This window comes from Lingula anatina, chromosome 9 (assembly GCF_051362555.1).
Source record: "Lingula anatina isolate TDL-2025a chromosome 9, LinAna3.0, whole genome shotgun sequence".
NCBI lineage: Eukaryota > Metazoa > Brachiopoda > Lingulata > Lingulida > Lingulidae > Lingula > Lingula anatina.
In genome coordinates, this window is record NC_141775.1 from 15,411,755 (window position 1) to 15,425,044 (window position 13,290).

At 36.8% G+C, this 13,290-nt stretch overlaps 1 long non-coding RNA gene across 1 annotated transcript; it reads right to left on the bottom strand.

The window, feature by feature from the left end:
* Window positions 1–8,937: 8,937 nt before the first annotated feature.
* On the bottom strand, window positions 8,938–11,096 carry LOC147759968 (uncharacterized). Its single transcript, XR_015331103.1, has 3 exons — window positions 10,873–11,096; window positions 10,241–10,450; window positions 8,938–9,287 (listed from the first exon to the last, which is right to left on the bottom strand). It is a non-coding gene; the product is annotated as an uncharacterized LOC147759968 (long non-coding RNA).
* Window positions 11,097–13,290: the final 2,194 nt, after the last annotated feature.

Sequence of the window (13,290 nt, forward strand, 5' to 3'; positions counted from 1 at the left end):
TTCCATAAGGGTCAGAAAACTTTTTTCAGCTCATTTCAACCTTTCATGTATAGCAGGCGCAAACCAACACCGTCATAGCGTGGCTTCCTGAAGCCGATCGGAATTTTACAAGAGAATCATGGCAGCCTTCCATTCTGGGTTATACAATTATCCATGTTGATATTCTTAGTAACTCCTGTGAGTCATGAACAAGTATGTCGTTGACACCCGAACCAGTTCACAGTTGTCGCTTAGGGACCATTCACAGACAATATCGTACTAACAGTAGATCTATCTATCTCCGAGGGGATTCTCGCTAAGGGGGTAATAAATTATCGTTTAGCAGCCTCAGTTAGCTCCTTCTTTCGGCGTATCCTCAGTTCGACAATTCTACCTAATCCTCACCTAACACATTTCTGCCATTTTTGTGGTAAGCGTCACAATGAGACAGCACAGCTACCGAAGTCAGATAGAAGCTAGCAATTGTTGAAGTTCAGATAACATTACTTTGTGAAAAGTAACCACTAATTGTGAAATGACCATAACGTGCGGGGTTTGTGCTTTTAGCGATTGTACTTATTTTAAACGATTATTTAAAGGTCGCTATATACTGTACATGTATATCATGGACACTGCTAAAACCCGAAAAGCTAATAAAGAATATTCATTCCTTCGGCCTAAGTTCCTCTCTGTTTCCTCCCAACACCAGTCTATTTCTATCTCCACCCTTTACTCTAATTATTATATTAAACCTCTCCTATCCTTTAATTACTATGTTGAATATGAAAAACGATCACATGGCATCATAAGGTGCTTCACTCTATCTCGTACGTTTGCCTAACACTCACAAAAAGGTAGTTTTTCAACTAATGAGCTGCCATTTTAAAAATATTTTTTATGGAAGCAATTAGAATGCGTTGACCTCGTCTCTCCTACGCGCATTTAAGTGTCAAACTGTGGTTGAGAAGAAGTTGCTTTCGTGATCACCCAAAAAACGTTTCCTTTTGATTCCATGCATTGATTCAGCACTTGACCAACACCCTGTCACATGAACCGCCGGATATGACGACATCGACCACCTGACCCGTGCTTAAAATCCGCTCTCACACAAAACTTCTTATCTGCAGTATAGACTAGTGCAATTTTGAATATTTCTTTTTAAAAACTTATTCTTTGCCACGCAACTTTCCATCAACAATATAGCTTTTTGTATTACGTTATATATCAATTATTAAAAACACTGAGAATAAAAACAGTGATGTAACTGTTGTATATGTGCGCACGCTTCTTTTTACGTCGCTTATTCTTCTTTGTTACGTTAAAATGATACATACGTTACCATGAAGCGTGTAAATATTTATTCTAGTTTCATTGGTTTTCTTTCGCTTTGTGGGCCAACACTGATCTCTTTTATTTGTGTTTCATTAAAATAGTGTTGGCCCACAAAAGGAAAGACAACCAATGGAAATAGAATAAAAAAATATTTACACGCTTTATGGTAACGTATGTATCATTTTAACGTAACAAAAAAATGAGCGACGTAATAACATGCGTGCGCACATTTACAACGTCGCAGGCAACCACAGAGTCGCGACAACAATGAACAAACAATGAAAACAGAAAACAAAACCTTCACATTATTTGATAACGTATGTATCGGTGACGTATGTATCATATAAACAATTTCAACAAACGGTTTCAAGACAAGTAATCTTCTCTTGCCCTGCTTTTCCTTTTTAGTGTCATGTAGTATGCCGTAAGAATAAGGCGTTTGCTCACAAAATGGACAACAAACAATAAAAAAAGTATTTACATGCCACATGGTAACTATTTTCATTGGATGTCTTTGGTTTTGCGTGCCAACACTTATGTCTTTATGTTACATTAAAACGAAAGAAAACTATCTGTGAAAATTGTTCATTTGATTGCTACATAACCGATATGTACGTGACCAAATAATATGAAGGTGTTGTTTTTTGATTCCATTGATTGTTTTCTGTTGTCACGACTTTGTGAGTGGCTGTGACTTTGTGTATGTGCGCACTACGTTTTACGGCCCTCATTTCTTATTTGTTACGTAAATATGATACAAATAGGTTACCAAATAACGTGAAGGTATTGTTTTCTGATTCCATTGTTTGTTCTCTGTTGTCGTGACTCTGTGGTTGCGTGCGACGTTGTATATGTGCGCACGCTTGTTTTTACGTCGCTTATTCTTCTTTGTTACGTTAAAATGATACATACGTTACCATGAAGCGTGTAAATATTTATTCTATTTTCATTGGTTTTCTTTCGCTTTGTGGGCCAACACCAATGTATTTTATTTGTGTTTCATTAAAATGGCGTTGGCGCACAAAAGGAAAGACAACCAATGAAAATAGATTAAAAAATATTTACACGCTTTATGGTAACGTATGTATCATTTTAACGTAACAAAGAAAATTGAGTGACGTAATATACAGCGTCACACGCAGAAACAAAGTCGCGACAACAGAGAACAAACAATGAAAACAGAAAACAAAACCTTCACATTATTTGGTAACGTATATATCGGTGACGTATGTATCATATAAACAATTTCAACAAACGGTTTCAAGACAAGTAATCTTCACTTGCCCTGCTTTTCCTTCTTAGTGTCATGTAGTATGCCGTAAGAATAAAGCGTTTGCTCACAAAACGGACAACAAACAATACAAAATAAAAGTATTGATATTCTTATTCGTTTCACTTAATCGTATATAAATCATTTATTGTCTAATAACTCGCAACGAAAACACCCAAACACCGCATCAAATCCAAATCATTTTATTTCGTTAACCATTGCTATCAGGTGTTGCATGCCTGTCTGCGTCACAGAATGCGTACATACCACGCATTTACTGTACTTCACCCACTCTCAATCTATAACCTTCTACCAACTTCTCATATCCAATACTTCTGCTATTTTGTTGAACACATTCAAATTTTAACCACATTTTATCATCATCATTCAGTGCCCTGCTGTTCAGCGTTGGCGATCATGTCTCTCCAGACATCTAGGTGTCCACCTTTTATACAATTCAGTAAACCCTTTTAATGGTTGCATTCTTATCTGTATTACCCAATGCGTACATACCACGAATGAACTGTACATCAGAAACTATCACCTTCTCAGTCTTATCACTACTACCACTTCTTTGTTACACCCCGCTTTCACCTTTTATACTGTTTAAACAACACTCATGAATACTACAAAACGTATACCCTTTTTCAATACATCAACTTATAGCAACTGGCTCCTCTTATACCTTCTCTTATAGACATTGCTTCTCTGACCTGCTTATAATCTCTTCGTATGCCATCGATACTATTTAAAATATTCTTTCATCACACATTTGCAATTTACTTCACCAGTCCGACGCAGACGGCTGAAACAGTCTCGAATGAAAACTACTCGTCTCGCTATTCCTTTTATACTAATGCACAATACTCAATCTGCGCATCTCAGATTCCCCGCCCTGTGAATTCATTTCCTCACCTGACTCGCTTCTCTTACACATTTACGTTGACTCCTTAAACGACAATAAATTCATTCAAACGCCACATGGTAACTAGTTTTTAATGGGTTGTCTTTCGTTTTGTGCGACAATACTTGTCTTAATGCTACATTAAAATGAAAGAAAAGGAGACAAATAAGATTTCTTGCACTCAACTATCTGTGAAAATTGTTTATTTGATTCATACGTTACCGATATGTACGTGACCAAATAATATGAAGGTGTTGTTTTCTGATTCCATTGTTTGTTTTCTGTTGTCACGACTTTGTGAGTGGCTGTGACTTTGTGTATGTGCGCACTACGTTTTACGGCCCTCATTTCTTATTTGTTACGTAAATATGATACAAATAGGTTACCAAATAACGTGAAGGTATTGTTTTCTGATTCCATTGTTTGTTCTCTGTTGTCGTGACTCTGTGGTTGCGTGCGACGTTGTATATGTGCGCACGCTTGTTATTACGTCGCTTATTCTTCTTTGTTACGTTAAAATGATACATACGTTACCATGAAGCGTGTAAATATTTATTCTATTTTCATTGGGTTTCTTTCGGTTTGTGGGCCAACACCTATGCATTTTATTTCTGTTTCATTAAAATTGTGTTGGCGCACAAAAGGAAAGACAACCAATGAAAATAGATTAAAAAATATTTACACGCTTTATGGTAACGTATGTATCATTTTAACGTGACAAAGAAAAATGAGCGACGTAATATACAGCGTCACACGCAGCAACAAAGTCGCGACAACAGAGAACAAACAATGAAAACAGAAAACAAAACCTTCACATTATTTGGCAACGTATATATATCGGTGACGTATGTATCATATAAACAATTTCAACAAACGGTTTCAAGACTAGTAATCTTCACTTGCCCTGTTTTTCCTTCTTAGTGTCATGTAGTATGCCGTAAGAATAAGGCGTTTGCTCACAAAACGGACAACAAACAATACAAAATAAAAGTATTGATATTCTTATTCGTTTCACTTAATCGTATATAAATCATTTATTGTCTAATAACTCGCAACGAAAACACCCAAACACAGCATCAAATCCAAATCATTTTATTTCGTTAACCATTGCTATGATCTGTTGCATGCCTGTCTGCGTCACAGAATGCGTACATACCACGCATTTACTGTACTTCACCCACTCTCAAACTATAACCCTCTACCAACTTCTCATATCCAATACTTCTGCTATTTTGTTGAACACATTCAAATTTTAACCACATTTTATCATCATCATTCAGTGCCCAGCTGTTCAGCGTTGGCGATCATGTCTCTCCAGACATCTAGGTCTCCACCTTTTATACAATTCAGTAAACCCTTTTAATGGTTGCATTCTTATCTGTATTACCGAATGCATACATACCACGAATGAACTGTACATCAGAAAACTATCACCTTCTCAGTCTTATCACTACTACCACTTCTTCTTTGTTACCTACACCCCGCTATCACCTTTTACTCTGTTTAAACAACACTCATGAATACTACAAAACGTATACCCTTTTTCAATACATCAACTTATAGCAACTGGCCCCTCTTATACCTTCTCTTATAGACATTACTTCTCTGACCTGCTTATAATCTCTTAGTATGCCATCGATACTATTTAAAATATTCTTTAATCACACATTTGCGATTTACTTCACCAGTCCGACGCAGACGGCTGAAACAGTCTCGAATGAAAACTACTCGTCTCGCTATTCCTTTTATACTAATGCACAATACTCAATCTGCGCATCTCAAATTCCCCGCCCTGTGAATTCATTTCCTCACCTGACTCGCTTCTCTAACACATTTACGTTGACTCGTTAAAAGACGGGGTCCGCCATATAGATAAACGTCCCAATAAAATATTCGCCCCGATAGATACGTCTCTATACATACACGTCTCAATAGATTTACGTCTCGTTAAATTTACGTTCCGATAGATCCACCAACAGATTCTTATAAACTCACGTATCTTTAGATCCAGGTACCGCTAGATCCATCTATCTGACATCGTAATCGGCTAAAAGGCCCATATCAACTTGCGTTGTGAAATTTAGAACACATTTTTATGTTCCTTTTTGTTTTGTTTTGTTTAGAACACATTTACATGTAAATTCAGAACACTTTTTACGTGTTCGAATGTTGCATTTTGAGAACGCTTTAAACAGTGTTCTGACGCTAGAACAGTAATTAAGCGTTGTGAAATATAGAACACACTTTTGTTCTTTTTATGTTCTTTCACTGAGTATTGTGTGAAAACGACCTAGTAGAATAATATATTGCTGACTGCGTATTGCCGTTTTAAAGAAGTGCATTTTTTGTACTGAGTAGTATACCAACCATTTCGAGCAATAGTGTACCTGTAATGGATCTATCGGTATTTGGATCTAAATATACGTGGATCTATAGGTATGCGGATTTAAAGGACGTGGGTTTATGAGGACGTCATATCTATAGGAACGCAAATATATAGGACAGCAGAAAAAAATCGGATCTATCGGTATTTAAATCTAAAAAGACGTTTTTTCCGTTTTTCCTTTATGTATCTATCGGTAACGGGAGTATAGGGACGTGTAATATTTTGGGACTAAATTTTATCCGTACGTACCCTAAAAGACAATAAATTTAATATGAAGGTGTTGTTTTTTGATTCCATTGATTGTTTTCTGTTGTCACGACTTTGTGAGTGGCTGTGACTTTGTATATGTGCGCACTACGTTTTACGGCCCTAATTTCTTATGTGTTACGTAAATATGATACATATGCGTTACCAAATATCGTGAAGGTATTGTTTTCTGATTTCATTGTTTGTTCTCTGTTGTCTTGACTCTGTGGTTGCGAGCTACATTGTATATTTGCCCACGCTTGTTTTTACGTCGCTTATTCTTCTTTGTTACGTTAAAATGATACATACGTTACCATGAAGCGTGTAAATATTTATTCTATTTTCATTGGTTTTCTTTCGCTTTGTGGACCAACACTTATGTCTTTTATTTGTGTTTCATTAAAATAGTGTTGGCACACAAAAGGAAAGACGATCAATGAAAATAGATTAAAAAATATTTCCACGCTTTATGGTAACGTATGTATCATTTTACCGTTACAAAGAAAAATGAGCGACGTAATATACAGCGTCACACGCAGCCACAAAGTCGCGACAACAGAGAACAAACAATGAAAACAGAAAACGAAACCTTCACATTATTTGGTAACGTATATATCGGTGCCGTATGTATCATATAAACAATTTCAACAAACGGTTTCAAGCTAAGTAATCCTCACTTGACCTGCTTTTCCTTCTTAGTGTCATGTAATATGCCGTACGAATAAGGCGTTTGCTCACAAAACGGACAACAAACAATACAAAATAAAAAAGTATTTACACGCCGCATGGTAACTATTTTCATTTGTTGTCTTTCGTTTTGTGTGCCAACACTTATGTCTTAATGTTACATTAAAGTGAAAGAAAAGGAGACAAATAAGATTTCTTGCCTTCAACTTTCTGTGAAAATTGTTAATATGATACATACGTTAGCGATATATACATGGCCAAATAATATGAAGGTTTTGTTTTCTGATTCCATTGATTGCTTTCTGTTGTCACGACTTTGTGAGTGGCTGTGACTTTGTATATGTGCGCACTACGTTTTACGGCCCTCATTTCTTATTTGTTACTTAAATATGATACATATACGTTACCAAATAACGCGAAGGTATTGTTTTCTGATTTCATTGTTTGTTCTCTGTTGTCGTGACTCTGTGGTTGCGTGCGACGTTGTATATGTGCGCACGCTTGTTTTTACGTCGCTTATTCTTCTTTGTTACGTTAAAATGATACATACGTTACCATGAAGCGTGTAAATATTTATTCTATTTTCATTGGTTTTCTTTCGCTTTGTGGGCCAACACCCATGTCTCTTATTTGTGTTTCATTAAAATAGTGTAGGCGGACAAAAGTAAAGACAACCAATGAAAATAGATTAAAAAATATTTAGCTCCTTCGCATTACAGAATTCTTTAAAAAACGTCAGTTTTTATCTAAGTAATAAACCTTAATTTGGCTGAAACAAACCAACAGAATCCTGGTAAAGATGGATCGGTCTTTGACTTTGATTTATTTTTATTAAGCAGAACTGCGGCATATACTATCGTTGTACATAGTGTACTCCAGTTAGAATATCCCCCATGTACCAAACTTTTTGTTCACACAATTAATACAAAGATTCAGTATTTACAAATATGCTTATATCCTGCCTTCATGTTTATATCAGTTTTGTAATTTACAACGATGTGGCAGCCCGAGTTCTGATTTAAAGTGAATGTCATATTTCTGAACTATAGATTTACTGATTCACTTCATTTTTTTCACTTGGCTTTTACTTGAAATAAACTTGTCTTTGTCGTGACTATAAATTGCATAAATTTTGTGCGGTGTAAAAGAAATATAAAAGCGCAAGAGATGTTCTTGTATTAAAGAAATGAATAAACTTAATGAACCAAACGGGAAGAAAAACGTAATGAGATCTCTCTTGGTTGTTGGACGTTCGGAAAACCATACGAAATCAATTATGTTGGTTCAGTTAATGTAGACGTGTAATTTTTGATGGCAACACGTTTACATGCCAGAGAGTAATGTCAGTGAAAATAACGTAGCATCTGCCAGTGGACCACCACTGAACAATTGTTGCACGCATGGAGAATGGAATCGGATTGATATCTTTCCAACTTACAACTCTTTTGAAAAGACGATGATATCGTAAGAAAAACATCAGCAGTTGGTTGTTAGTGCGGTTTTTCTATTTCTTGATAAGTCTGATTATGCACGACCATCTGACACACCTTACAGAGATGGGCAATTGTGCAACTAAGATTTTGAAGGGGGTCACCTTACTCTGTGTCTTTTTAATTAAAAGATGGGAGTTTCCGTTGCTTCCGAAAGTCACTATCTATCACCAAATACTATTCTCATTGCTTCCGACCACACCAGTCACAAACTTATACCAATTATGAGTGCACGTGTCTATAAAAAGAATCGACATGCCCTTAGCACTTCCTTTGTATATAGCATTGATGATTGGGTTATACAGGTAGTAAACTACATCAAAATACCTAACTGAGAGAGCTTATGTAGACCTCTTCAAAGGAAACGTGTACAAAACGCATTCTTTTTTATTACTATTCGGAGGAAATTTCGGGTGTTTTATAGTGATTATTAGTTTCAATACCACTAGCAAAGTTTACTTTCTTCAGAATCAGAGTTTCTTGGAGAACTTAAAGAAATAATATGTAATGGCACTGTGGTGGTAGTGGTTGTCACACCTTATAAAATCAACATTTCTTTCATACACAGCTGTATCGCTGCAGATACACATATTTAAGCGCTGGACATGCAAAAGAAACAAGACATACGACCATAATACATACTTCTGTGGATTTATTCAATGGGTTTATAAATATGATCCTGTAAAAGTGTTTTTTCGATATAGATTCTTAGGCACACAATTCCCATGGTCATACTTTACAATCAACATTGATCGAAAACAGATCAAAACAAAATGACATCTTGATCAATATATTTTATTGCACGAGCGATGTAAAATTTCATACATGTAATACAGAATATGTTTCCAAATTGTACCGGTCTATTTATGGCCAAAAAAGTCCAGATCTTAAGAGGCACATGTACAAGGAACTGTATAGAATGGGTCATGTGGTTGATGTCGTCATATCCGCTTGTGCACATTACAGAATTAAGGTTATGCGCAGCATCAGTTTCTGGAATAGAAAGAAATGATTGATAATGACTTTTACACACTACATAGGTCACGCTAGCTATTAAAACGGACCAATACAAGACTTGGTGGATTGACTAGTTGGAAAAATGTTAGCAAAGGTTTCTCAACTGCATATGGTCCAGTTATGAACCAGTATAACCCAGATAATTTCCCACCGGAATCCACCCACGGCAAAGTGCCAAAATCCAAAATGGCCGCCAATGCGTAGGGGAGGGTAATTAAATGTAAACTGGGTAACTTAGAAACTTGTGACAGGTACCATTTCTAATGATCAAAGGCATGGCCATCCATTTGAAAATGGTTTGGAAGTCATCAGAGGTCAAGGTCATGCTTAAATGGCAATGTCAGTCTCGAAAAAAGGGCCAAATACTTTAAAATACATCAATTATCTTTATTCTTTCAGAAATGAACTTACATTTTTATGATTTTTGTAGCTTCTGTTGAGAACTGCATACAGGAGACCACCACTGAGAACGTCAAAACGTTGAATGATACCTGTCGCAAGTTTCTAAGTTGCCCAGTTTCCATGGTATGCCCACTTAAATACCCCCCCAATGCATTGGCGGCCATTTTGGATTTTGGCACTTTGCCATGGGTGGATTCTGGTGGAGCTTTATCTGGGTTATATTGGCCCCAAACTGGACCAGATTCTGTTGAGAAACCTTTGTTAACATTTCTCCAACCTAAGTCGTTCGTTTACTGGGCTGACCCGTTTACAGAATAAATAGTGTTGGCCAAAACGATGACATTATCATCACGAATTATGTCATATTTTCAGACTTTATCAAAACGAACATTGCCTATAAACATTTTTTCATCTTTTTTTCTGACTTGTTTTAAAAAGCCATTAGGAATACATGCATTAAGCTGAAGTGATTCCAGTGTACAAACGAGAAAAAAAATTAAAAATGTGACAGCATAACGTAATCTTACTGAATACTGACTCCATCCCAATGGGGCATGACTCCATTCATTCCTCTGTATTGAGGCTTTCCGTATCCAGCACTTTTGTATCCATAGCCTCCTCTATTGCTGTTGTAACTGTAGCTGCGATATCCGTTGCTATCGCCATATCCGTACCTTTGATCTAAATAGCTGTTGTCGCCATTTCCATATCCGCCTGGTTGGTATCCATACTGAGTCCTTTTACAAAATAAAAAGACAAGCAATTTTTCAATTTCATCGGGATAAACTATCAATATGAAAGAAGAAAACGTCGCCTGTCAAACAGTCTTCAGTGGCACTCCTCTTATAAGACGTGCACTAAAGACTGAGCGTATCATTTTCTTTATAAAAATATCATTTCTTCGTATGTGTTGTCTCAATTCTCTTTTTTCTCTGAGCCGACGTCTTCACTCCCGTTCACCTCCAGCTAATAATGACCACCCAGCTTCACGTCTTACACCACTAGACGTCACTTCCGACACAATCCTGTCTCCTCCGGTTCCCCTTTTAGATAAATTGAGCATTGGTAAGAGTTAATTGCAGAAATGAACAATTATACAGTAAGTAATAAACCTCTCTCTCACACACACAAACACACACACAATCACAAACTAACACACCTTTTACTCCCAGAGTCCCACAAAGAGGCTGCTGTCAAAGCCACGAGAGCAGCGAGTAGAATCAGCTTTATCATCTTGGCGGCAAAAGAGGCGTCGTCTGCTATCTGTTGAAGTGTGACTTGGAGCTTGACTGAAGTCGAAGTCTGTCAAAACTGGACCAAGACAAGCATTTTATACCGTCCCAACGGGTTTGTGATTTTATATTTTGGAAGCAGTATTTTGCCTTGAGAAATTTGTGACGAAGGTTGGGATGGTTAATTTGATATAAGCCACATGCAGAATAAATCACCATTTATTTGCGTTTCAATGGGCAACGCATCGTCAAACTATGAAAACTAATTCTCTTGACTTACTTACAGTCAGTGCTTATTACAATGGAAAGAACACAGGAGAGAAATGAAGACCAAGATAAATATATGCTCTTAGCAGCTGTTTCTAACTTCTTTGTTGCAATTATAAGATACGACAGTCAAACATTTGGCAAGAAAGTGGCAGTGGCTAGGGGAATTTTTTATATTTATATCTTTATATTTTGACAGAGAGGAAAAAAGCGTTTTGTAATAAATTCAAATCATAATCACAAGACCATGCCACAAGCCCGCTTATCCTTGATACTCATCTAGCAAATGATAAATTGCAATTTCTGCTGATAGATGAATAATACCAATACTGAAAATTGAAAAAACAACACCGATTTGTCTCTTTAATACAGTTATGGCAAGTCTAACCTTATTATCTATTCTGGTAAGAAGTAACAATAGGTTAGGACACTATATTGTACGACCTTTTCTTTTCTTTAGATAGTAATGCCCAGCCTTGGGTAGATTTAAAAGATGTTTTATGTTACAACTGATAGACTTACATAACAGGGTTCGAACCAAAGAGAACCTGACGGATAAGTGTGATAGCTGCAATCGGCGCCCTCTCTCTCTCTCTCTCTCTCTCTCTCTCTCTCACACACACACACACACACACACACACATGCTAAGATAAAACATGCAGTGCAAATCATCGGCAAGAAATATAATTTTTTAACAGAAGGATGAGCTTTCTGTAATCCTCATACATGTCTTTAAATGCAAAAAGAGACCTCCAAAATCTCCACTTATGTCAAGAGCTACATTTATTAGATTATGAAGCCTCGCAACACACACATACACACACACGCGTGCGCGCGCGCGCGCACGTTCATCTACACTAAGAGAGAGAGGGAGAGAGGATTGATTTGCATCAAAAGGCCATTAAATGGGTGGAGGATTATCACCTCTATCACCTTTGGAGACAACAGAGGACATCTAATAGACCTAAGGCTTATTAAACTACTAAGTACCAAAGGCGTTTTGAATCTATTCATGAAAAGGGTAGCAAGTTCGTACTAATTTGTCAGCGAAAATGTGGGTTTATCTTTCGGGGAGAAGCGTTTATTTGTATTTGATGATTAGCTGTTTTTTTTTATTAAAATGGTGTTCATCGGATGATTTCGGAAATTCCAGGCTCTGTCATCTTAATTTGTGTGAAAACCCCATTCACAAAATTCTCATAATGTGTAAACTTTATTCTGTCAGTGTGTGCGTGTGCGTGTGTGTGTGTATGAGAGAGAGAGAGAGAGAGAAAGAGAGAGAGAGAGAGAGAGAGAGAGAGAGAGAGATTGTGTTCCCCTTAAAGCAGACAAGCACATTACAAAGTCACAGGATTAAGTCAGATCCGGCAATTTCCAATCCTTTCCTCGTTTGCTTATTGCAATAAAAATCTTTACGACCTACTTAAGGCAATTACTACCGTGTCAAATACTCGTAAAATACTGTCGTACATGTCGTTCTAGTTGTACATACCCCAAGGTTGAACAGTCGGGGTTAATTCGCCAACATTATATCACAAAGACGCTGAGCTGAATAATAACGTCCTTCTTTCTTTTTCATTTTTTATTGTTTGTCTTACAATGTGATTCAGGGTTCATGGAATGTCTTCTTCTTCTTCTTCTTCTTCTTATTAGACAGATTTTCAAAATATCCTGTGTTGGAATGCTACGGGTGAGTCAGATAGTGTGGTGTTTTCTACCGTGTACAAGTCAAACTGTCATCAGTGGCCACAGAACCAGTCTTTTTGCCGAGATATTCGTCCACAAACCAAGATGAAATTTTCCACGCAACTTCTCTGTATAGAGAAAGACTGAATCCTCTTTTTCCACTAAAGCTGAAGATAAGACAGTGACAGCATTTTGTGTTTTTTCCCTCTAAGTCTCAATTTCTCTTGAATCTTTCAAGTGCACTACCAAGTTAATTTTTTTTGTTATTTGATGAGTATTCACGTTTAATAACGAAGAGCACAATATAATCGTTGCCTCAGAAATACATCAAGCAAATGAGTTCAAGAGAATTACGAAGGGAAATACTAAGCCCGTTCAAGATCACGGTCAAT